The sequence below is a fragment of the Cervus canadensis genome, chromosome 3, assembly GCF_019320065.1.
Source record: "Cervus canadensis isolate Bull #8, Minnesota chromosome 3, ASM1932006v1, whole genome shotgun sequence".
NCBI lineage: Eukaryota > Metazoa > Chordata > Mammalia > Artiodactyla > Cervidae > Cervus > Cervus canadensis.
In genome coordinates, this window is record NC_057388.1 from 41,065,817 (window position 1) to 41,090,092 (window position 24,276).

General features: G+C 40.3%; 1 long non-coding RNA gene and 1 pseudogene across 1 annotated transcript in view; one reads left to right on the plus strand and one right to left on the minus strand.

The window, feature by feature from the left end:
* Nucleotides 1–19,397, plus strand: part of LOC122438270 — a 72,137-nt gene extending 52,740 nt beyond the window's left edge. The window contains exon 5 of the long non-coding RNA XR_006268507.1: nt 15,718–19,397. This is a non-coding gene — a long non-coding RNA (uncharacterized LOC122438270). The remainder of the gene's footprint in view (nt 1–15,717) is intronic.
* On the minus strand, nt 7,779–8,508 carry LOC122438269 (annotated as a pseudogene).
* Nucleotides 19,398–24,276: the final 4,879 nt, after the last annotated feature.

Consider the following 24,276-nt stretch of genomic DNA (forward strand, 5'->3'; position numbering starts at 1 on the left):
GACACAACTTAGTGACAACCACCACCACCAAGATACTGAAAATGAAAGTTGCAGCATGTAGCTTTCTACCAGAACCAAGTGATGAATTTTATTATCTAAGCTCCAAAGCACGTAATATACCTTCTGGGGAGTTCAAACCAATTTCATGTGAGTTAAGAATGTTATACAAGGTTAATGCATATGATGAATTCTGTGTAAATTAAAATATTGTATAAAGTTCAAAGTGTGTAATATTGTGTTGAACAATAAAAATTTTTAATGTCAAAAATAAATTATTTTTAAATTGTCAGCACTGTGTCTGCCAAACCAAGGATGTCTGCAGGACAGATTCAGCTTTCTGGTAACACATTTGGATCTGTTGATCCATACTTTGATTAATCAGTTTCCAGTGTTTCCTAACATATTTGACACCAGTATACAGGTAAAAGTATGAAAATATTTGTACAGCATATTCAAAGCTTCTTGTTGCCTAGAGGTATCTCAAATGTGGCCTTCTAATGCTTAGTTCTCAGCCCTCCCCCCTGAATTATTGAGGGGTTGAAGAGTTATGTTGGGTACCCCTTCATTGCATCTCTTTGCAGTGCCCACTAGGCATGGCCCAGTCTACAGTAGAAAGCATTGAATAGTGTTTAGAGAAAATGAGATGACAGTAACTTTTGGTGATGGTGTAATAGGGAAGAGGGGATGGTTGGAGGAGAAATCCAAAAATGTGGAGAAGTGTTTGGTAGGAAGCAGGGAGGGTGGCTGGCTAGAACACCTCAGTGAAGAACCTGAGTCCTGAGTGATTGGTGTAATTCCCTTAAAGGTCATTGTACCTCTGAGGCCTGGCACAGAAGCTGACACAGTGAAAGTGAAAGTCACTCAGTCGTGCCCAACTCTTTGTGACCCCAATGGACTGTACGGTCCATGTCATTCTCTAGGTCAGAGTACTGGAGTGGGTAGCATTTCCCTTCTCCAGGGGATCTTCCCAACCCAGGGATCAAACCGAGGTCTCACACATTGCAGGCGGATTCTTTATCAGCTGAACCACAAGGGAAACCCAAGAATACTGGAGTGGGTAGCCTATCTCACCAGCGGATCTTCCCAACCCAGGAATCACACTGGAGTCCCCTGTGTTGCAGGCAGATTCTTTACCACTGAGCTATCAGGGAAGCTGACATAAAAAGTGCCTAAAAAATGTTTGTTCAATAAATGAAACCAATACCAAAGTGTTGATTCCAGGAGCAGCCTCAGCCCCACCTTGGGGGGATAGGGTGAAAGTAGTTCCTTATCTGTCCCACCCATGAGTACTTAACCTCTCCTTCCTCCTTCTCCTCACCCCTCCTTCCCTGGGGAATTCTTTATCCTTAGGGATCAGACTCTTTTTCTCTTTTTCTATAACCCTTAGAAAATATTCCCAGATTTATGTTTTCTTCCCTCTCTCTCTCTCTCTTTTTTTTTCCCCCCCATGATAAGGTAAAATGAAAGAAAGGAAATGCTAGTTGGTTTAAACCAAGTAAGGATGCACAAAGACTTCTAAGGGATAAGAAAGCCAAAAGACAGAATTACTGGATGGACCCAGCTTCTGGATTTCAACTTCCTTCATTCGCCTTAAAACTGATCTGCTTGAGGACACCCCCTCACTGCACTCCTTTCTCCTCTCTTACCTCCCCTTCCATAATCTCCGTCCGCTCCACCTCCTACATTAAGAAAAAAAAGACTTCCCTCCCTCTGAGATATTACAGCTCTTTGCCTTGGGGTAGAGGAACTTCTGAAGTGCCAGGCAATTTAAATTATTGCTGTGGACAGTGAGCAAGAGGAATAATTATAATAATCCTTTTGAAACTCAAGAGGTTTTCACTTCTTTACTTTCCACAAAATTAAAGGAGGAATTAATTGAGTGGTCAGTTGGTGACTCATTAAAGGTAGTTTTTAATTATCTATTACTATGTGATTTTAATTATATAACTCTTAGAGGCTCAAATAATTGTAGGTTATTGCTATAATAAAACTCCTTTCAATCCCATCTTCTCATTTATGTGAATAAGTTTTTTCAGAGCTTGGACTTTGCTAGTGGCCCAGTGTCTGGGACTCCACATCCCTTGTGCAGGGCTCCTGGGTTCCATCCTTGGCTGGAAAACTGGACCCCACATGCTGCAACTAACTCCTGACACAGTTAAATAAATTAAGTATTTTATTTTAAAAAATAGAAAACAAAATATATGTCTAAATTCTGGCAATATGTAATATTAGCCCATAGATGCATGTTGTTGTAGTTGTTATACAGTCTCTAAGGTGTGTCTGACTCTCTGCAACCCCAGGGACTGAAGCGTACTGGGCTTCCCTGTCCTTCACTGCCTTCCAGAGTTTGTTCAAACTCATGTCCATTGAGTCGGTGATGCTATCTAACCATCTCATCCTCTGCTGCCACAAATGCATACACTAAGTGGAAAAAGGCCCCTTCATGGTAGGTGGTGGTGGTGGTGGTGGTGGTGGTTTAGTCACCAAGTCTTTTCTGACTCTTGCGACCCCATGTACGGTAGCCGACCAGGGTCCTCTGTCCACTGGATTTCCCAGGCAAGAATACTGGAGTGGATTGCCATTTTCTTCTCCAGGGGACCTTCCCGACCCAGGGATTGAACCTGCATTACAGGCAGGTTCTTTACCACTGAGCCACAGGGAAGCTCCTCAGGGTGTGTAGAGTGTGGAGAAATAGGTGAAGGAGATTAAGAGGTACAAATCTCCAGTTATAAAATCAATAAGCCACAGGGATGTAATATTCAGAATAAGGTATATAGTCACTAATACTGTAATAACTTTGTGTGGAGAGAGATGATTCCTAGATTTATCATGGTAATCATTTTATAATGTATACAAATGTCAAATCACTATGTAGTATACCTGAAATCACCATAATATTGTACAGTAACTGTATTTCAACTTTAAAAAGTGAAACCTCATCTGCTTCAGGAAAGTATCAATAAATAATGACTAAAACTTTTTAAATCAACAAGTAGCAATATAAGTATGTTATTTGGACATATGGAGGTAAAAATAGAAGTAGTTGCCTATTGAAAATGGGAAGTGGGGGGAAGGCACGTAATACTTTGTTATATGTCTTCTAGGGCAATTTGATTCTGTTTAAACCCTAAAGAAGCCTTCCCTGGTGGTTCAGATGGTGAAAAACCCGCCTGTTCACCTGCAAAGCAGGAGCCTTGGGTTCTATCCCTGGATTGGGAGGATTTGCCGGAGAAGGGCATGGCAACCCACTCCAGTATTCTTGCCTGGAGAATCCCCATGGACAGAGGACCCTTGCGGGCTGCAGTCCATGGGGTCGCAAAGAGTCTGACATGACTGAGCAACCAACCACGCAAACCATAAAGATGTGTAAAATAGGAAAAGGTATCAAGGCTGTATATTGTCACCCTGCTTATTTAACTTATATGCAGCGTACATCATGAGAAATGCTGGGCTGGATGAAGCACAAGCTGGAATCAAGATTGTTGGGAGAAATATCAATAATCTCAGATATGCAGATGACACCACCCTTATGGCAGAAAGTGAAGAGGAACTAAAAAGCCTCTTGATGAAAGTGAAAGAGGAGAGTGAAAAAGTTGGCTTAAAGCTCAACATTTAGAAAACTAAGATCATGGCATCTGGTCCCATCACTTCATGGGAAATAGACGGGGAGACAGTGGAAACAATGTCAGACTTTATTTTTTGGGGCTCCAAAATCACTGCAGATGGTGATGGCAGCCATGAAATTAAAAGACACTTACTCCTTGGAAGGAAAGTTATGACCAACCTAGACAGCATATTAAAAAGCAGAGACATTACTTTGCCAACAAAGGTCTGTCTAGTCAAGGCTATGGTTTTCCCAGTGGTCATGTATGGATGTGAGAGTTGGACTGTGAAGAAAGCTGAGTGCTGAAAAATTGATGCTTTTGAACTGTGGTGTTGGAGAAGACTCTTGAGAGTCCCTGGGACTGCAAGGAGATCCAACCAGTCCATCCTAGAGGAGATCAGTCCTGGGTGTTCCCTGGAAGGACTGATGCTGAAGCTGAACCTCCAGTACTTTGGCCACCTCATGCGAAGAGTTGACTCATTGGAAAAGAGCCTGATGCTGGGAGGGATTGGGGGCAGGAGGAGAAGGGGACGACAGAGGATGAGATGGTTGGATGGCATCACCGACTGGATGGACATGAGTTTGAGTAAGCTCCAGGAGTTTGTGATGGACAGGGAGGCCTGGCGTGCTGCGATTCATGGGGTCGCAAAGAGTTGGACGTGAGTGAGCAACTGAACAGAACTGAACTGATGTTCTTTGATCATTTTAATCTATTTATTAACTGTAATGGTAACTAAATACAAAAGAAAAAATAACAGCTTTATAGAACCAGAGAATATATCAATTTGCATGCAGATTTTTATTGCATTAAGTTGATAGTGATCAATCAAAGATTTTCAAACATCAAAACATGGCATGGGCTTCCCTGATGGCTCAGTGGTAAAGAATCCGCCTGCCAGTGCAGGAGACACGGGTTCAGTCCTTGATCCGGGATGGTCCCCCATGCCGAGAAGCAACGAGCCTGTGTGCTACAGCGACTGAGTCAGTGCTTTCGGCCCGGGGAACCGCTGCAGCTCCTGAAGCCTGTGTGCCCTAGAGCCTGTGACCTGCAGCAAGAGAAGCCCCAGGATGCTCGGGCACCGCAAGTAGAGAGCAAAGTCTGAGCAGCAACAGAGACCCAGCACAGCCAAAACAAAAAGAAATGAATGAATAAATACTTTTTAAATGGTCAGTTAAAAGAAACATATCAATAGTTATGATACTCCAAATCGCATCTTTTGCCATTATTAAAATTTGATGACAAAATTTATATGCCAATTTTAAAAGATATTAGAGAATATAAAGGTTTTCAAAGTTATTTTAGGGATGTTTCAAGCAGAGTCTTAAACACTGCTATTTTAGGAGCCAGGCCCCACATCTTGGGACCAAATAAAATCCTATGTACTTTTTTCAGTGGTTGGAGAGAATCCATCTTTAGTATTGTAATAAATGGTCTTATTTTTCACTTTGGCAGTGGAGCCAATACTAAAGAATGCTGCAAGAAAATCTCAGTAATTAGCTGTCATTCAGATAGGAGAAAATGTCTAGGGTGTTTAGCTTTAAATAACTTCTAAATGCAAATGATTCACAAACTTATAATTCTACCCCAGACCTTTTTTCTGAGTTCTAGATTTACATTTCTAGCTACCTGTGACATATCCACGTGGTATCTTCTCACAGGCAATTTGCCAGTGTCATGTCCACATTTACAATTCTGGTGTCATGATTACCCTCCCTGCAACCCCACACTGGTTTCTCTTCTCAGTAAATATCCTTTCCATCAGAGTCTCAGGCACTGTTATCCCTTGCTTCTGTTACAGTGACTGCTGCCACCACTGATACTCCTACATTACTTGGAGTCTAAAATGGGGAAAAAAGAAATGGAAAAAAAAATTAAAACACTACCTGATTTCTTTTGTCTTCTTTGAGTCTTAGAGATCCTCTTTCTTTTTCTTGGGCCAGAACTAGAGGCTTCTGGAGTCTCTCTGTGCAGGAGCAGGTCCAGTTCTGGTTTCAGTCTTCCCTGAGTCCAAACTAGGAGATACTGGAAGGGGAAAAAAAAAAAAAAAAAGAAAACAAAACACAGGAAACTCCCTGCTGATTTAGCAGGATTTCACATTCTCATCTTCTTTTCCAACCTGTCTACTATATTCCATTTTAGAGCAGTCATTTATTCTGTCCACGTTATATCTCCATTCAGTGGGAAAGACAGGAGGGAGTCACTTACCCTCAACTAGAACCTCTGTATTCTGCATCTTCACTTCTTTTTCACAAGCATTTTCCATTTTATAAAATAGTTAATAGGCACCTACCACACTTTTGATCAGACATTTAAGCTGCTTTCAATTTCTCCCTATTATGAACTATAGTGAATATATACTTAGAACTCAGGAAAATCTCTTTTTATGGGGCTTAGGTCTTCCAAGCAGATTTGTATTATAATGAGACTTCTATTCACCATCAGGATCTCTCTTATATTAAACAAATCTAATAGGTATTAATTTATAAACAAGATCAAGGAACTCTGTTATGGTACAATCAGCAAGATCCCCTGGAGGAAGGCATAGCAACCCACTCCAGCATTCTTGCCTGGAGAATCCCATGGACAGAGGAGCCTGGTGAGCTACAGTCCATGGGGTTGCAAAGAGTCAGACATGACTGAAGCGACTTAGAATGCATGCAACGCAATCCTAGTCTCCAGTTCTGATCATTTTGCTGCATTGTTTATTCTGTGGTGGCAAAGTTTCCATTCATAACTGAAATCTAGAAAGACTTCAAAACTTTAAGTTGAGGTAGTGGTCTAAGTTTTCTTCTTCCAACTCTGATCAAGCAGGTTACCAATGCTCTTCTTCCTGCTCTGCCTGCCCTCTGGTGGAGGTGCCAAAGTGTAGACTGGGAGAGCAAGCCAGCTATAAAAGGGGGTGGGTGTGGGGGAAAGACTGAGTTATGCCTAAATGGCAAACCAGCCCCTGAATAATTAAAGAACCAGTGTATGACTTCATAAACCTCTGTTCCTAGGCTTCTCTAACCTCAAATCGTGTCCCCACAATAGAATCTATCATAAGGCAATTGTTCCCAAACTGGTACTTCTCCATAGATACTGCTCTGCACCTTTGGTTTTGTTGACCTGATAATTCTTACACAGGGAAAACATTTTCTTTCCCAATTTTATATCTGGGAAAAACACAAGTTGGTGAATTAGAAAGAGCTAGGAAGTGAGGGTTCCGTTCCCAGCTCTGTTGTTCAGTCACCCAGTCATGTCCAGCTCTTTGCGACCCCATGGACTGCAGCATGCCAGGTCTCCCTGTCCCTCACTATCTCCCAGAATTTGCCCAAGTTCGTGTTCATTGCACTGGTGGTGCTGTCCAGCCATTTCATCCTCTGATGCCCTCGATCTTTTCCAGCATCAGGGGCTTTTCCAGTGACTCTTCTGTGTAAATCAGATGACCAAAATAATGGAGCTTCAGCTTCAGGATCAGTCCTTCCAGTGAATATTCAGGGTTGATCTCCATTAAGATTGACTGGTTTGATCTCCATGCTGTCCGTAAGACTTTCAGAAGCCTTCTCCAGCACCACAGTGCGAAGGCATCAATTCTTTGGCACTCTGCCTTCTTTACAGTCTGTCTCTCACAGCTGTATGTGACCACTTGGAAGACCATAACCTTGATTATATGAACCTTGGTGGGCAGAGTAATGTTTCTGCTTTTCAACATACCGTATAGGTTTGTCATCACTTTCCTGCCAAGAAGCATTTGTCTGATTTCATGGCTACAGTCACCATCCACAGTGATTTTGGAGCCCAAGAAGAAGAAATCTGTCACTACTTCCACCTTTTCCCCTTCTATTTGCCATGCAGTAATGGGGATGGATGCAGTGATCTTAGTTTTTTTAGTATTTAGTCTTAAGCTGGCTCTTTCACTCTCCTTCTTCACCCTCATCAGGAGGCTCTTTAGTTCATCTTCACTTTCTGCCATTTAGAGTGATATCATCTGCATATCTGAGGTTGTTGATGTTTCTCCCTCCTATCTTGATTCCAGCTTGTAACTCATCCAGCCCAGCATTTCTCATGATGTGCTCAGCATAGAGGTTAAACAAACAGGGTGACAGCAGATAGCCCTGTCACACTCCTTTCTCGATCTTGAGCCAATCAGTTGTTCCATACAGGGTTCTAACTGTTGCTTCTTCTTTTTTTTTAAATTGTTTAGTTTTTATTTCATAATCATAAATTTAACTTTGCAATCCAGCTAAACTTGGAGGGGGATAAGGAAAATATGGAACCCAAAGAACTGTAGCAAGAGCACAAATAATATAGGATATGTCGAGCAGATGGGGGGAGATGGGGTGCTCTCCTGGGCTACAGAAGGAATGGTCTGGTGGTTAAGTAAAACACAAGTCAAATTTATTAGATTTGTCCACAGTCAGTAATGGTGATCTTCTTGCTGGTCTTGCCATTCCTGGATCCACAGTGCCCCATGGCTTCCAGGATATTCATGCCCTCTTTCATCTTGCCAAAGACCACATGCTTGCCATCCAGACCCTCAGTCTTGGCAGTGCAGATGAAAAACTGAGAACAGTTTGTGTTGGGGCCAGCATTTGCCATGGACAAGATGCCCAGACCTGTATGCTTCAGGATGAAATTCTCATCATCAAATTTCTCACCATAGATGGACTTGCCACCAGTACCATTATGGTGTGTGAAGTCACCACCCTGGCACATAAATCCCGGAATTATTCTGTGAAAGCAGGAACCTTTATAACCAAATCCTTTCTCCCCAGTGCTCAGAGCACGAAAGTTTTCTGCTGTCTTTGGAACTTTGTCTGCAAACAGCTAGAAAGAGACGCAGCGCAAGGGCTTGCCGTCGACAGCAATGTCAAAGAACACGGTGGGGTTGACCATGGCTAGACACGGGAGGCTCCGGGGTGGCAGCATCTGCAAGGCCTAACTGTTGCTTCCTGACCCACGTCCAGGTTTCTCAGGAGACAAGTAAGATGGCCTGGTATTCCCGTCTCTCTAAGAACTTTCCAGTTTGTCATGTGCCAAGCAGTCAAAGGCTTTAGCGTAGTCGATGGAACAGAGGGAGATGTTTTTCGAAATTCCCTTGCTTTCTCTGTAATCCAGAAAATGTCGGCAATTTGATCCCTAGTTCCTCTTTCTTTTCTAAACACAGCTTGAACATCTGGAAGTTCTTGGTTCATATAATGCTGAAGCCTAGCATACAAAATTTTAAGCATGATCTTACTAGCTTGGGAGGTGAGTGCAATTGTCTGATGGTTAGTACAGTCTTTTGCACTGCCCTTCTTGGGAATTGGAATGAGGATTGACCTTTTCCAGCCCTGTGGCCACTGCTGGGTCTTCCAGATTTGCTGATATAATGAATGCAAAACCTTGATGGCATCATCCTTTAGGGATTTGAATAATTCTGCTGGAATTTCATTGCATCCACTTGTTTTATTAACAGCCGTGCTTCTTAAGGCCCACTTGACTTCACACTTCAGAATGTCTGGCTCTTGGAAACCAACCACATCATTGTAGTAATCCTATTCATGAAGAGCTTTTTTCTACAGTTCTTCCATGTATTCTTTCCATCTCTTCTTGATCTCTTCAGTGTCTACTAGGTCTTCACCATTTTTATCCTTTATTGTGTCCATCTTTGGGTGGAATGCTCACTTGATGTTTCCAATTTTCCTGAAGAGATCTCTAGTCTTGTGCTTTTTTGTTGTTTTCTTCTATTATTAACCATTGTTCATTGAAGAAAGCCTTTTTGTCTCTTCTAGCTATTTTTTGGAACTTTGCATTTTAATTGAACGTATCTTTCTCTCTTGCTTTTTGCTTCTCTTCATTCTTCCGCTATTTGTAAAGCCTCCTCAGATAACCACTTTGCCTTCTTGCTTTGCTTTTTCTTGGTTCAGGTGGTTCAGAATCCCAGCTCTAGTACTGCTAATTAGTTGCATACCCTTGGACCAGTCCCCTGAACTCTCCTAGTCTGGGTTTCTTTATTTGTAAATTAAGAACAATATTACTAATGGGTCTATGTGAGGATCAAATGAGGTAATGGTAGTGAAAATGCTTTGTAAACAACAACCACTCCACACCTCTAGGATAATACTAATAGTGTCCACAACTGAGTCAATGTTTAGCTTGACTTGGTTGCCTTTGTATTTTAAAGCAAGAAAAAAAATCACTTTATCCTTTTAATCTTTAGCAAATAAATGAAGCCTTTGGGCTTAGATCCGTAGAAGAGGCAAACTTCGTGTCCTGATGTGACCCAGGTCTTTGTGTGTACTCTCTAGATCTCATGTTCATTTTGCTTTTAATTACAGCATTTACAGAGTGGAAACTTTAAAATGACACATTTTAGAACTAGTCATTATTTAGTGACTCTACATTTCAAAAATATTTCTCATGTCTTTAAAATAAATTGTCAAGTTCTTTTGTTATTCAGTTCAGTTTAGTTGCTCAGTTGTGTCCAACTCTTTGTGACCCTATGGACACCAGGCTTCCCTGTCCATCACCAGTTCCCAAAGTTTGCTCAATCTCATGTCCGTTGAGTCAGTGATACCATCCAACTATCTCATCCTCTGTCATCCGCTTCTCCTTCTGCCTTCAATCTTTCCCAGCATTAGGGTCTTTTCAAATGAGTCAGTTCTTCACATCAGGTGGCTAAAGTATTGGAGCTTCAGCTTCAGCATCAGTCCTTCCAGTGAATATTCAAGACTGATTTCCTTTATGATGGACTGGTTGGATCTCCTTGCAGTCCACGGGACACTCAAGAGTCTTTTCCAACATCACAGTTCAAAAGAATCAATTCTTCAGCACTCAGCTTTCTTTATGGTCCAACTCTCACATCCATACATGACTAGTGGAAAAACCATAGCTTTGACTAGACGGACCTTTGTTGGGAAAGTAATGTCTTTGCTTTTTAATATGCTGTCTAGGTTGGTCATAACTTTTCTTCCAAGGAGCAAGCATTTCTTTTAATTTCATGGCTGCCGTCACCTTCTGCAGTGATTTTGGAGCCCAAGAAAATCAAGTCTGTCACTGTTTCCATTGTTTCCCCATCTATTTGCCATGAAGTGATGGGACTGGATGCCATGATTTAGTTTTTTGAATGTTGAGTTTTAAGCCAGCTTTTTCACTCTCTTTGTTCACTTTCACCAAGAGGCTCTTTAATTCCTTTTCACTTTTGGTGGTATCATCTGCAAATCTGAGGTTATTGATTTTTCCTCCAGCAATCTTGATTCCAGCTTGTGCTTCATCCACCCCAGCATTTTGCATTATTAATACCCAGCATAGTGCCCAGCTTTATTACTACTTTGGCCTAAATATAAATTTGTTAACAGAGTGATGATAATGGTTTTTAGTTTAGTTTTATTTTTTAAAACATTTCCTTGAAATTGTAATAATTTAAAAGATTTATTTATTTAAACATATTACATGTTTAAGTTAAATTTAAATGTTTAAATTGTATATATATTTTGTTCTGTGTGGCTGAAGAGAAATGTGAAAATATATAGAATTTTTAAAAAATTATTTATTTACTTAATGTCGGGAGAGTGTGTAATTTCCTTGGTTCTGTCTTGCTGCAACAAAGATTTGAAACTGCAGACCAGTGTTGTAGCTTGGTTATGGCTCAGAGTTTTATTCAGTAAGCAAAGAATAGTACACCCTGGAGGCGTGAGGGTGTCCGACCCCAAAGGAGAGGCCTCAAGCCGTGCTGGCTCCCTCTTTTTACAAGTTTTGTTTCCTGCCCCCTGAGCCTGCCCAATGCAAATTAGGCCTGGCCAGGAAGGGGGCGTGTTTGCTTCACCCGAGATTCTCACTCAGGTCTGCGGGTTTTCTTTTGTTCTGTCTTTCACGGAATTTCCCCTTTCTTTGTCTTTCAGCCACCGCCATTTTGGACTCCCTTTTCCTATTCTAACTACTTAACATTTAACTATTTATTCTTGGCTGTGCTGGGCCTTCATTGGTGTTCTGGTTTCTCTCTCATTGCAGCGAGCAGGGGCACTCTCTAGTTGCAGGACATGTACAGCTTCTCATTGCGGTGGCCTCCCTTGTTGTAAAGCACAGACTCTAGGGCATGTGGGTTTCAGTAGCTGTGGCACGTGGGCTCCATAGTCGGGGCTCCCAGGCTCTAGAGCAAAGGCTCAACCGTTGTTGCTCTGTGGCATGTGGAATCTTCCCAGACCAGGGTCAAACCCATGTCTCCTGCATTGGCAGGTGGATTCTTTACCACTGAGCCACCAGGGAAGCCCCAAAATATATGGAATTATATAACTAGGATAATTGGGAGTTCTGTACTCCTTTCCCTCCTGTGCACACAATCTCTCCACACTCCTGCCTCATACTAGAAGAAAAACAACAAAGGTAGTTATCTGAAAAGAGAAAACTGTCAAAGGTGCCTGGTCTGAGTCACCATTATTCTTGCCTCGGTATTCAAAATAGCCACCTATCTGGTTTTCCAGCTTCAATCTGTTCATAAAATAGCAATCAAATGATTCTGTTAACATCCAAGTCAAATAATGCCACTTATATGTTCAGAAATATCCAATGGCCTTTACTCCTCAGTCTTCTTTTCCTGCCCACTCCTTCACTCCCTCAGTCCAACCACACTGGCCTTCTTGACCCCCAGGTCCACTTCAGCCTTGACCTGAAAGATGCTTCCCTCAGGTGTCCACAGGAGTAGTTTCCTCACCTCCTTCAGGTCTATTCACCTTTATGGCAACTTCCTTGTCATCTCTTAAAATTCCAATTCTCACCCCACCCCTATGTTCCTTCCTTTTGTAACAGTTATTACTGAATAATGTAACAATATGTTTATTTATTTCTTTTGTTTATTATCTATCTTCCCCTCACTGACCCAGGAGTGCAAAGGGTTTTTTGTCTGTTTCATTAACTGCTGTATCCTCAAAACCCAGAAGAGTGCCTGGCTCTTAGTAAGTGATCAATAAATGTTTGCTCTATGAATGGGTGAATAAAACAAAGATAAGTCATGGTCTTATTTGATTTGCAACACTTACTTGATTTGCAACACTTACTTGAAAAATTGCAAAATTTTAATTAAAAATTTTTAAAAAATGACACAGAAGCTTTGAATATCTCCTGAGGATGAGACCTATGACTATAACATCCAAAGCATCAGTGTTCTTTTCCAAATATTTTGGACATTCTATGTCTCAAAAATTAAGATCTCCTTTAATCTAGCACTGTCAAGTCTAATGTAAGTATAACTATGTAAACCACTCCTGATTTGTCATGAAATGAGGAAGAATTGAATTATAATGAAAAATCTGCCCTTTGTTTTCTTTTTTTTACCTTTTCATTTTTTTCTTTTTTAAAAAAGTATTTATTTATTTTAATTGAAGGATAATTAATTTATAGTATTGTGATGGTTTTTGCCAGACATCAGTATGAATCAGCCATAGGTGTACATGTGTCTGCTCCATCCTGATGTCCTCTGTTTTCTTTGGCGCCATAATTTCCTGATGATCTTAATTTTGGCCATCCATTTTCTGACTTCTGTTTCTCTCCGATTTCCAAAATACAGATATTAACAAAGAGTCTTGCTTGTATTTCTTCTCTCACTTGGCATGCTCTTATCCATTTTTATGGCTTCTGTTACCTCCTTTTTTAGATTGCTCTCAAATGTAGAAGTCCAATCTTGACATTTCTTTTCTTTTCTTTTTCAATTTGTTTGTGTATTTATTTGGCTGTGCTGGGTCCCAGTTGCGGCACATGGGATCTTTAGTCGTGGCATGTGGGATCTAGTTCCCCAACCAGGGATAGAACCTGGGCCCCCTGCATTGGAATTTCAGAGTCCTAGCCACTGGAACATAGGGAAATCCCCAACCTTGACATTTCTTATTGGCTCCCAGTTCTACATTGTCCAGGGTGGTTACATCCACCTGGCCGTCTTTCAAGTTCTCAAACCTCTCATATCTAAAATCACATTTACCTTTTTCCTTTGAAATTCTTTTCGATTCCAGTAACCTATTTCTGTTCATGACTCTGCCTTCTTCCAAACTTGGAACTGTTTCCAAGTATTGTAATCATTTGTGACTATTTTTTTTTTCACATTGTCAGGTGTCAAGCCTTGCTGCTTATACTTTTAGAATATCGTTTTAACCATCCTCTTCTTAGCTTTCGGTAGATCAGGGATGGGACCTGAGATTCTGCATTTCTAATATGCTTCTGAATCAAGCTGATGGTGCTGCTGTATTGACTGCACTTTGATAAACAAGGCGCTGCTCTAGGCTGACAGTGGCCATCTGACTTAGTTGCCCACTTCCCAGCCCATGGCCAAATCTGAGACTCAACTCTCTTTCAAAAATAGAGATCAAATATTGCCTAGTCTTGCTTAAAAAGTAAAAAGGTCATTAGGACTGGTTCAAATGAATTCTTTTTGACGGCTGAGTAAAATTCCATGGTGTATATGTACCACAGCTTCCTTATCCATTCATCTGCTGATGGGCATCTAGGTTGCTTCCATGTCCTGGCTATTATAAACAGTGCTGCGATGAACATTGGGGTGCATGTGTCTCTTTCAGATCTGGTTTCCTCAGTGTGTATGCCCAGAAGTGGTATTGCTGGGTCATATGGCAGTTCTATTTCCAGTCCTAATGAGATGGATGAAACTGGAGCCCCTTATACAGAGTGAAGTAAGCCAGAAAGATAAAGAACATTACAGCATACTAACACATATATATGGAATTTAGAAAGATGGTAACGATAACCCTATATGCAAAACAGAAAAAGAGACACAGAAATACAGAACAGACTTTTGAACTCTGTGGAAGAAGGTGAGGGTGGGATGTTTCAAAAGAACAGCATGTATACTATCTATGGTGAAACAGATCACCAGCCCAGGTGGGATGCATGAGACAAGTGCTCCGGCCTGGTGCACTGGGAAGACCCAGAGGAATCGGGTGGAGAGGGAGGTGGGAGGGGGGATCGGGATGGGGAATAAGTGTAAATCTATGGCTGATTCATATCAATGTATGACAAAACCCACTGAAATGTTGTGAAGTTAATTAGCCTCCAACTAATAAAAAAATTAAAAAAAAAAAAAAAACCAGAGAGGTGAGAAACATGACAGAAAAATTAAAAGATCTAGAGAACGAATGGAGGAAGAGTCATCGAAAAAGAAAACAGATTTCTGGGGAGTACACAATCAAATACATAATTTCAGAAAATGTCCTTGAACTGAACAAAGATATAAAACTTTAAATTTGAGAGTCTTCAGAGTTGTATCTTCTCAGAATTGCTGGGAATATTAGAGCTAGTACATGTAAAGAATCTATAACATCTCATAACACGAAGCAAGCACTCAGTAAACTATTATTCCCTTCCCATTCCTAGGTTACTTGCTATGTGCTCTTCCAGGCCTCTCTCTACACCTTTATAGAGTCCTGCTTGTAGTTTATTTTTTTCATAGATTTATCTTACTGTATGTAGTGTTCTGCAACTTAGTCTTTTGTGTTTAAGAAACAGGATGTTCTCCAAGGTGAGTTCCTCCAGATTTCCTTCAATTACTAGGCAGTATCCATATTCCACCTGCCTCTTGTTGATAAGTTTATATCTACTTTTTTACAGTTATAAATAATGCTGTGCTGTTTCAGGTCTTCTTTCAGTGAAGGTACCAATTTCCTTCATCAACACTTGATATTAAAAGTGAGTTTAATTCTTGATACATGTTATTAAAAAGAAAAGATCCTCTTGCTGCATTTCACTGCATCTCCTTGACTTCAGAGGGGGTGACCTCTTTCTTGTGTTTGTTGAATATTCATATTTTCTCTTCTATAAACTTTATGTTCATATTCAAAAAAAAAAAAAAAAGTAAAAAGGTCTTTTCTGTGTCATAGAAGATTTGGAAAGTTACAGAGTCAGAAGATAAAAAATTCAAATCAACCACATTGGTCATTAATACTTTGAGATATGTATTTCCTTTTAGTTGTTTCTATATTGTAAATATACGTTCAGGTTATATCTGTGTTTTTCAGACCCTAAAAGGATTGTTTATCTTTTGTTTCCCAGTGAAAATTTGTTAAGTGTATTGAATCCCCTGACTTACAAAGTAGAATCTGCCTTTTCTATGTGATAAAATGCTTAATGCTCCTTTGCTCAATCTCCCTTACAGCTGGGAACTGAGGACTTGGTACGGCCAAGCAGATGCATCCTCTAGGCTTTGATTCAGGAGCTGGTGACTCACAGCAGCAGGGATGACGCAGAGTCCGCCCTGGCCAGGGCGCGGCGGCGATGGCAGCTGCATCCCGTTCCCGTGGCAGCAGGGCCAGCTGTCCTGGGGCAGCGTGCGGGGTCCGGCATCCGAAGGCTCGGCAGAGCACGCGTGGGCTCGGTGCTTGGCAGCTGCCCTGATGACTTCACAGGAACAGCTCTGCAGGGCGTGTTGGGTGTGGTTCTTGCCCCGTGGTTTGTCCTCCCACCTTTACTTCTTAAATTAGTTTAAAAGTTGAATTAATTTACTGGCAACAAGCACTAATGATGTTAATAATAACTAACTCTCAGATGCTAACAGTAACTGACTCTTGGATATTAACAATAACTAGCTTTGGATGGTGCTTACTGTATGCCAGGCAGATTTCAAAGTGCTTTATGTATATTAATTCATTTAATTTTTACAACAACCCTATGACATATACACTGGTATTATTTCCAGTTTACAGATGATGAAACAGCAGCAGAGAGGACAAGTTCCATGTTCAAGGTCATATGGCTAAATAGCAGCTCTGAAACTCTAATTTAGTCTGTCTTAACCTAGCTCTTAAGAGGTCTGATACATACAACATTTCATATCCTGATTTTCTCATATAATAGGAATTTTGTGAGCATTTCCATGTTCCTCTGAATATTTAAAGTAGTTGTATACTGTTCAATTATAAGGCTGATTCATGATTCATTTAACCAACTTGCTGTTGTTGGACATTAAGTATATCCTGGTGGCAAAACTTTTTTTTCTTGTTTCAGTTAATACCTATGACTGTTTCTCTAAGATAAAGTTCTACGAGTGAAATGCTTGGTCAAAGGGTATTCTGATTGCCTTCCAGAAATATTATTCCAGTTTACACATACAGCAGTGTGTGGGAGCATCCTGTTTTCCTTGAGACCTTATTAGCACTGAATATTATTAACATTTTTAAATTTGTGGTACTGAAACTGATACATAGTTTTCTTTTAAATCCAAAATTCTTTAAATATTTAAAAATACTTTTATTGACCATTTGTTCAGAGTTCTTTTTGTGAATTGACTGCCTCCATCACCTGTGGGATAAAGTTGAAACTTAGAAGGCAATTCAAGGCCTTTCTACTCTGACCCCAACTACTTTCTTAATCTGTTCTAAACATTCACCCAACACACCAGTGGGGATTATTTTGTGTTAGTTGAAACCACATGAGGATACTATGTTTGTAGACCAGAAAGTGATTGACTATTGGCAGTTTTATGTGGTTAAACCTTATAAATCTCCAAACGTTTGCTCTCCCACTAGTATTTTCATGAATGTCCTCTGCCTGTCTTTGCTTGGTGAAGTCTTTCGTGTTCTTGATGGGGCTGAGTTCACTGGCATGTTCCCTGCTCCTTTGCATCCATATCCTGTTCGCCTCTCACTGTAGCTGAGGTTGCTGCAAATCACCCTTCTTCATTATTTCCACTCTGTGTCTTTCCTGTCAGAGCTATAGGATGGTCCTAGGGTACTGCGGCTGAATAATGTGTTTGCATCTGTGTGGCAGAGGCCAAGCCCTCTGCTGCTTTTTGCCAGCAGAGACTCTGTCTTGTTTATTTTGGCAGCCACAAAGCTAGCAGAGTTTCAGGCTCATAGCAGATACACAACAAATATCTGTTGACTTGAAGAACCAGTAATGCTAGGGCCCAGAAAGTGCCTTATTAGCCACATATTCATTGTGATTTCCTTCCACATTAAGTAAGGAAGAACAGGTGTAACACTCTCTTGTATCTTCTAATTTGACCGGTTAGTATTGTGTTTGGAATCAGTCCTTATTTTGAATCCTCCATCCTTATAACTTTTTTCCTGTATTTTTGGATGTGATCATTATATTGGAAATCATTGAACATTATATTGGAAGCAAGATTCTCAAGGATGAAAGAACACAGTTCTCTTGCTAGCTAAATAAGTAATCTATGTACTTCTTATTTTTCCCTTTTAACCATATTCACCTTTTTTTCTTGGGTGAACTTTCAGGAACTTTTAGTGACTTCCAGGAAATACTAATGCTAATGCTAAAGTTACTATAACAAGATTCAGGATCATCAAAAGTAAAAATGTTTTTAAATATTAAAAGCATTTCAACTGAGCCTTAAGATAAAGGTTTCTGTTTATAAAAGAGATACATAGTGCATTCAGCTTAAATTGTACTTCAGGAAGAAAATCATGGAATCATATAACTTTAAAGGTAGAGAAGAACTCCCAAGTATGTACTCAATATGTACTGTCTGGTGGAAAAATCCATGTAAGAGTGGAGGAGAGAAGATAACTTTGGCTCCATATTCCCCCACCCAGTTAATTTTCAAATGATATTTCAACCTTTGTTCATCTCTTACCTACATATCCTGCCTTTGCCATGCCTTGAAGAAGTTCAAGTAGAAGCAGTGTCAATGCCAGGCCTTGTGTGTTTTTTTTGTTTTTTGTTTTTTCATTTTTGGCTGTGCTCAGTCCTCATTGCTGTGATGGGTCCTCATTGCTGCGCATGGGCTTTCTCTAGTTGGGGCGAGCAGGGGCTACTCTCTAGTTGTGGTGCCCAGGTTTCTCACTGCGGTGGCTTCTCTTGTCGCCAGCTCTTGCAAGCTCTGGAGTGTGGGCTTAGTAGTTGTGGCACATAGGCCCAGTTGCTCCAAGGCATGTGGAATCTTCCTGGACCAGGGATCAAACCTATGACCCCTGCATTGGCAGGCATACTTTTAACCATTAGACCATCAGGGAAGTCCTCCTTTGTGTTTTTACTCAGAAGGGACTGGATGCCCTGACATTGGCCTTTTCTTTCCTGCTTGGTCATTGGTGTGTGTGTGTTCAGCCTTTTGCCTTTTGTAAGTGGGCTCCTCTAGCCAGGGAGCTGGTTCAGTTACCAGACCCAAAGATCCAAAAGGTCTGTTTAAGATTTGATATAGGGGATAGGATGTTACAATGAAGAAGACGGGTATTAATAAATCAGCTACTGACAAGAGTATAGAGAAACTGGAACCCTTCTGTACTGCCTGTGGGAATGAAAAATGGTACAGCTGCTTTGGAAAGCAGTCTGGCAGTTTGTCAAATAGTTAAACATAGAGTTACCATATGATTAAACAATTCCACTTCTAGGTATACAGAAGAGAAATGAAAATATATGTCCACACTAGAGCTTATGCTTGTACATGAATGTTCTTTGCAGTATTATTCAGAATAGCCACAAAGTAGAAAAAAACCTAAATAATCATTAGCTAATGAATAGATAAATAAAATGTGGAGTGTTATTCAGCAATTAATAGGAATGAAGTACTGATACATGCTACAGCATGGATAAACCTTGAAAAGAGGCTGAGTGAAAGAAGCCAGTCATAAAGGACCACACATTGTGTGATTTTATGTGAAATTTCCACATAGGCAATTCTCTACAGATAGGAGGTAGATTAGTGGTTGCCCAGAGTGCTGGCTAAGAGGGGTGAGGTTTCTTTTTGGTATAATGCAAAATTCTAAAATTGATTGTGGTGATATATATACAAGTTTGTTAATATACTAAAAGCCACTAAATTATATACTTTAAATAGGTGAATTGTACAGTATGTGAATTATATGTTAATAAAGTTGTAAAAAGGAAAGAATGTGTCTTCTTTTCTTTTAATTTTGTCTCCTATTACTTCTCTGACTAGTTGGACATTCCCAGCGTAATTTCACATTTGCTTTGCCCTTTAATTCCGCTTGAAGTCCAGCCAATAGCTAATGTAACAGGGTAGAAGTTTAACTCACACTACAGCTCAGATGCAAAGAGAAAATGGAAGTTCTTTATTTAGTCTATAATTAGTCTGGCTTTCCTCCTGAAGCCAAACTAATGGATAGTGGGAAAAATGAATGGCATGTTTTGTTACCAGTCTCTGGGAGGCTGCTGGTATGGAAGGGAAGGCTGGAACGCATCTACCTGCTGCTCACACACACTATTCTTGCTGCAACTAGATCCACTCAAATGACCAGTGGACAGTGTGGTGCTCCATATGTATGATTCTGAATTCTTGTCTTGATTCTTGATCCCGTGCCTTACTTTGGCCTCTGTTTTTTATGTGATTCAGGACTTGCTTTGAACTCTGGCTGCGTGTGCTCCGTAACTCATGATGGCTCTTCTGATTACTGGCTCTGTTTTGAGCACGGGCTCCCAGTCAGTGCCTGTGACCTGGGTTTGCTGTAGCTGGTCACAGAGATTCATTGTTTCATTCTCCTAGTCGTGGCTTCTTATGCCACCTCTATGATCAGTAGGAGCTCAGGTGATGAAATGAGCATTTTGTGGTTTTCCAAAGCATTAGAGCTTAATAGAATAGAATGTGTGAGTGCGTGCTAAGTCACTTCAGTTGTGTCTGACTCTGTGACCCCATGGATGTGTAGCCCGCCAGGCTCCTCTGTCCATGGGATTCTCCAGGCAAGAATATTGGAGTGCGTTGCCATGCCCTCCTCCAGGGGATCTTCCCTACCTAGGGATCGAACCCATGTCTCTTATGTCTTTTGCATTGACAGGCAGGTTCTTTACCATTAGTACCTCCTGGGAAGCCCCAATAGAATAGAATACATGCACATATTCCCTTCTTTTGAAACTGTATTTAAAAGCACTCTAAAGTGTTTTAAACAAAATTTGCCATGTTTTTGTAATTTTGTATTAATGATGCTATGAGTACTTTTTTTTTTTTTTGGTAATCTTTCTCTCTTTATCTACATCTATATCCATATTTTTTTTTGGCAAGAGGGCTGTTGCAATTTGAATGGAGGGAAGTGTAGAATAGTACCATATTTGTTGGTCTGGAGGGAGATAGCCTATGATCTACATGTGGCTTTTTGTTGTCGTTGTCCTTGCAGTATTATTATTTTTAAATTTATTTTTCATTGGATGTTAATTGCTTTACAATGTTGTGTTGCTTTCTTCCGTAGAATGATGTGAATCAGCCATAAGTATACATATATCCCCTCTCTCTTGAATCTTCCTCCCAGCACTACCCATGCCACCCCTCTAGGTTATATGTACTTTAAAAATGGTTTTAGCTTGACCAACCCAATTCAGTGATGTGATAGTTTGGAAAGCAGTTTGAAGTAATACATTAGTTAAGAAAAATATGTGTGTAAGTGGACTCAAGCAGTTCAAACCTATATTGTTCAAGGGTTAGCTATTTACTGGCTATTTTGAGAAATTTTTTTCTGAAAATTATATGTTACATAAACAACCAAAAGCAAAAGGAAATTCAGAGGTTCTTGATGAAAGTGAATGAAAAGGGTGAAAAAGTTGGCTTAAAACTCAACATTCAAAAAACTAAAATCATGGTATCTGGTCCCATCACTTTATGGCAAATAGATGGGGAAACAATGGAAACAGTGACTTTATTTTCTTGGGCTCCAAAATCACTACAGATGGTGATGGCAGCCATGAAATTAAAAGATGTTTGCTCCTTGGAAGAAAAGCTATGACCAACCTAGACTGCATATTAAAAAACAGAGACATTACTTTGCCAACAAAGAGCCATCTAGTCAAAGCTATGGTTTTTCCAGTAGTCATGTATGGAGAGTTAGACCAGAAAGAAAGCTGAGTGCTGAAGACTTGATGCTTTTGAACTGTGGTGGTGGAGAATCTTGAGAGTCCCCTGGACATCAAGGAGATCCAACTAGTCCATCCTAACGGAAATCAGTCCTGAATATTCATTGGAAGGACTGATGTTGAAACTCCAATACTTTGGCCACCTGATGGGAAGAAATGACTCCTTAGAAAAGACCCTGATGCTGGGAAAGATTGAAGGCAGGAGGAGAAGGGGACAACAGAGGATGAGATGGTTGGGTGGTATCAGTGACTCAACAGACATGAGTTTGAGAAAGCCCCAGGAATTAGTGATGGACAGGGAAGCCTGGCGTGCTGCAGTCCATGGGGTCACAAAGAGTTGAATCGATTGAGGGACTGAACTGAACTGATAAACAACCAAAAATATTTCAAAATTGATATTTATTCAGGACTGAATAGTGTCCTACAGTCTGAGAGCCCATGTGAGGATAGTCTTTTTTTGTTTCTTACCAAATAATATATTGTTTTGGAAGGAAAATTCAAATTTAAAAATATTTAAGAGACTTCCCTGGAAGTTCAGTGGTTAAGACTCCATGCTTCCTCTGTAGAGGGCATGGGCTGATCTCTGGTCAGAGAACTTAAGATTCCACATGCCACATGGTGTATGGCCCCCCATTTAAAAATATATAACATATAAATGCAATTTTTTTTGGCTGTGCCCTGCGGCATGCAGGATTTTAATTTCCCAACCAGGGATTGAACCTGCACCCCCTGCAGTGAAAGCACAGCTTTCACTTAACCACTTAACCACTGGACCACTAGGGAAGTCCTGCATATTGAGTTTACAAAAAGACAAACTTGATTAAAATATTTGATTACTAAATGAATAGGGATTTGAGAATGTATTTTTTTTTAGTAGTTACTTATTTATTTTGCTGTGCCGTGACACATGGGATCTTAGATCTTCTTTGAAGCATGCTGGATCTTTAGTTGCGGCATGTGGGATCTAGTTCCCTGACCAGGGATCAAACCCAGGCCCCCTGCATTGGGATCATGAAGTCTTAGCCAGTGAAACACCAGGGAAGTTTTGAGAATGTATTTTTTTTGGAGAATGTATTTTATAAGATCTTTTATTCAATAGAAGCTATCTATGTGTCTATTATGTACATATATGTAAATTTAAAATTCACAGATATATATGTAAAGATATTAAAAAATGCATATATAGATAAATAATAAATGCATGTATATATTCTTAGGTATATTGCCTAAGATTCAATTGGACATAATTTTCACATTATCACTTAATCAAAATCATACCTGTTAATTTCATAAGTTATACCTGTTAATTCACACAGAAAATGAAAGTTTGATAATGACAGTGTAAATCAGGTGTACTCTTTTGAGTATTTATTACTTATTCAGATATCCAAAAGTATTAAGGAGGTATAAAAAAATGCCCAAGTCATTTCTAACAACACTAAAGCAGTTAGAAGTAATACTAATAAAACATGTGAAATTAAGTAGGTCACTAGACCTAAAAAACTGTTATAATGGTAGACAAAGGACAGCCAAGCAAGAAAAGGAAAATTGAAAATGGGAAGAGCAAAAAGAAGGACTGAGCTAACCAAAGCCCTGGAAGGATCACTGGCAATCAGCATGGAAGAGTATAACACAGGAAGAATGTGCTTATACAAGTTAACCGCTGATTGCAAGGACTTTATGTACCGTCCTTACACAGCTCATACCTCTCATTCCATTTGTGCTGATTGGGATACAGATTAGACAGACTGCTGTATCCAAAGGGCCCGACATCTAATGACAGCAGGTAAAATCCAGGGTCTGTAAGGTGGCTTGACTTAGGCCTGAGTGTCTGGGATGGAGGCTCCCTCTATTTTGTGTCTTTTCGATTCTTAAAGATGTTGCCTTTCTCATTCACACCACTGAAAATGGCTCATTACCATACCAACCAAGTCCACATTCCAGCCAGCAGGAAAAGGAAAAGAGGGCACAGAAGGCCTTATGAAACCTGGCATGGTTATCAGAAAGGGAGATGAATGAGAAAGACGCCTGACGGTGTGTCCAATGCAATTTAAGACTACTTCGATTTGGAAATTTAAACAGTCCCGGTAGGCAATATTGTATCTTTCTGGGAAAAAATTATCAATTTCTGAGGTACCCCCATCCATCCTGTTCCTCTCCTGAAGGTTCCTGGTGTAAATGGAAGAGGGATGTGGTTTATGTGTCCCCACTGATGTGGGATGAATTGGAGAGATTCGGCTGCTCACCAGTGTCAGCAGGGTACAGTCATTGAGATGATCTCTTTCCAGGTCACTGTGTAAGAATCAAGGACAAACTCCTCTGCCCTTGATTTTACTTTCACTTGTTCAATACAGTGATTCCTGGACCAGCAGCCTCAGTACCACTTGGGAACTTGTGAGAAATGCAAATTATTGAGTCCTAATCTAGACCTACTGAATCAGAAACTCTAGGGGTGGAGCCCAGCAACTGTGTTTTAACAAATACTCTACGCGATTTGAGGCTTATTAAAGTTTGAGAGCCATGATTTATTGCAATTCACTGAAAGGACAAATCAGAATACATGGTTAACTGACTGACTCTGTTATTGTCTTGGTCTCTCTCTTGTTTTTACAATTCCCTGGATCTAAATGAAGTAAGCTTTTTGTTTACTTCCCCTAATGTAATAGACTACTACTGTAAAGCACAAACTTTCAGAGCAACATCCCACAACAAAACAAACCAACAAACAAAACTTGTGGGAATGGGCTCTTTGAGTTTGGTTGGAATAAGTTACTTGGAAAATAACCTGGATTGCTGCATGATTCTATTTTGAGTACCAGAAGCTATTACATTTGCCTTTGCATTCCTTCTTTAAGATACACTAATTTCCAGCTCCCTCCCCTGCTGGATACCATGAACT